Source organism: Octodon degus, unplaced genomic scaffold, assembly GCF_000260255.1.
Source record: "Octodon degus isolate 3935 unplaced genomic scaffold, OctDeg1.0 scaffold00287, whole genome shotgun sequence".
NCBI lineage: Eukaryota > Metazoa > Chordata > Mammalia > Rodentia > Octodontidae > Octodon > Octodon degus.
Window position 1 is genome coordinate 1,287,917 of NW_004524863.1, and position 2,600 is coordinate 1,290,516.

General features: G+C 38.8%; 1 protein-coding gene across 1 annotated transcript in view; it reads left to right on the plus strand.

Moving 5' to 3' along the window:
* The window catches only part of Sarnp (SAP domain containing ribonucleoprotein), a 66,672-nt gene that overhangs the window by 49,797 nt on the left and 14,275 nt on the right, over positions 1-2,600 (plus strand). The window lies entirely within an intron of this gene.

Sequence of the window (2,600 nt, forward strand, 5' to 3'; positions counted from 1 at the left end):
TTTTTTTTTTTTTTTTTTTTTTTTTTTTTTTTTTTTTTGCTTCTCAAGCCATTGAGATATTTTTAGTTAAATTCAATTATATTTGGCAAGGAATAAGATTTTAAGGGACCAGCAGCAACCCTGTAACAGTACACATTTCGTCTTGTTTAAGCTTCTAGCTTTGGTTTTTCCTATTTGACCTTTCTCTGTCTCTATCTCTGTCTTGGTCTCTGTCTCTCCCCCTTCTTCTTCCTCCTCTTTGCTCCTTTCTCTAAAAAGCACAACTATTTTGGGTGTACGAGGTAGAAAGAAAATTTGCTATGGTCCTCATAATTTAGTCATCGTAGGAAACAATATTATACATCTTTATAGTAATTCATTAGTGAATTTGTAAGCCTCATGAAGTTAAGGATCTTTATCTTGCTTATCTCTGTATTTACCATGTCCAAAATAGCACCTGATCCAAAGTAGACACTTGGTTGATAATTTGAATGACTACTTAGAAAATCAGCTAATTTTATGTTTGTGGAACTGTTGAAAATGTTAAAAAGAAAAAAGAAAAAAGAAAAAAAAATCTGTTGAGAAAACATTGGGCCAGGGAGATGGCTCAGTAGAGTAAGTGCTTGCCTGGCAAGTGCAAGGGCCTGAGTTCAATTCCCAGTTCTGGGGGGGAAAAAAAAATCTGTTGAAAATGTTGATTTAAATTGATGGCACAGAAGACAGTGAAAGCAATTCCTTAGAGGCTTAGGGAGTACCTGGGACTGGATCTACAAAGATCCTGTACAGTCTCCTTAATTATTGTTATGGTTTGTGTCTAAATGTTTCCCAAAGCCTTGTGTGGTCATAATGTTTTGGAGGTGGCTGAATCTAGAGTGTGAGATTTTTTTTTTTAATTTTATTTATGTATTTAGTGTGTGTGTGTGTGTGTGTGTGTGGCCAGCTCAGCCCACCGGGGGCGGGGCTGGCTGGCATGTGGTGCTGGGGGATTGAACCGCGGTCCCTGTGCTTTGCTTAGCTTAGCTTGTTCTAAGTAGGTGCTCTAGTCCACTGAGCCATCTCACCAGCCCCTAGAGTGTGTGATTGATTGGTGGTGTGGTGCTGGGATTAAGGGTTGGGTGATTGCTGGATCAGTCCACTGATTGGATTGGCACTGCTCTTATCCTGGGAACAAAAGAAGCTTGTCTCGTGCTTCTTGTTGCTTTTGCTGTCTTCTACCACCATGAACTGTTAGCTCTCTTCTGTGTACCTGTGCAGACTGTGAACTAATTATTTTTTTCTTTAACTTTGGGTGTCAGGTAGTGCTTGGTGGAGAATACTGTAGTTTGATTCTGTTGCTACTCTGTTATACCCTCAGTTTTAGCCCTAAACCTGGTCATCTGTTCAAATGCTCATTTCCCTTGCAGTTAAAGTTTCCTGTTGCCCTGGTCATAGATCCAATTCTTTTTTTTTTTTTTTTCCAGATCCAATTCTTACCATCCTTTGAATATTTCGTCTTATGCAGAGGAATAAATAGCAGTTACCTTCAGAATTTTGTTCATGGTCTCAATTGAACATTTCAAGGACCAGAAGGGATGTAGCAATAAAACTACTAAGATTATTTAATAGCTCTTTAATATGATAGTTGCTCTGTACAAAGCATTTTCATAGATTAATGTCTCAGTCTTTTAGCAGTTACCTTTTTTTCCCTTGCAAATAAAATTTTTAAAAAATTGAAGATTTGGCAAATGTAAAAGAAACAAAGGGAGAAATGCATTTTGAAAAGTTGAAGATGTATTCTGAAGTGTTTAGCACGATCTGTCCCAGAATGGAAAATAATAGTAAGTGATTTGTGGGGCTACTTGATTATCATCAATATAAATCATGCCTTCTGCCTTACTCTTATATGGATATTCCTATTACATAATTGTTTTTCTTTTTTTTTATTTTATGTACTTGGTACAGGCTGTCACTATGCAGCTTGGACTCGTAGTGATTCTCCTGTTTCAGTGTCCTCAGCCCTGGGATTACAGGCATGTGCTACCACATCTAGTCTTGGTGGGCAGCTCTGTGTGCCCGGGGCAGGATCTGCACAGCATACGGTACTGGAAATCAAACCTGGGTCCTTGTATTTGCCTAGGCAGGCACTTAGGCCAAAGAGCTACTATCTCCGCAGCTCGCTTGCTTGCTCGCTCTTTTTAGTGAGAAAAAAAAGTATTTAGCATTAGCCAGCTGGACTCAGTTTAAATGATCCCAATTTTGTTGGCAATATCTAATATATCATAATCAGGAGCCAGTTGAACATATGCCTTCTTCTCTCCATCAGGCCTGATTAGGGTACTGACCTTGGCAACATCGATGTCATAAAACTTCTTTACAGCTTGTTTGGTTTGGTGCTTATTGTCTTTGACATCCGCAGTGAATACGAGTGTGTTGTTATCCTGGTTAAGAAGGGAAGTTCACTTGTAAATCTCTGCCTTAGAACAGTGGTGGCAAACTTATGGCATGTGTGCCTCAGAGGGCTATTCATATCATTGAAAGCTATAAAAGGTTCACCATCTCTGCCTTAGAGGGTAGAGAAATGTATCTTTACTTGCCTTTTTTTTCTTTCCTTGCCTTTGAGCTCAAAAGGAAATGCAAAAAAA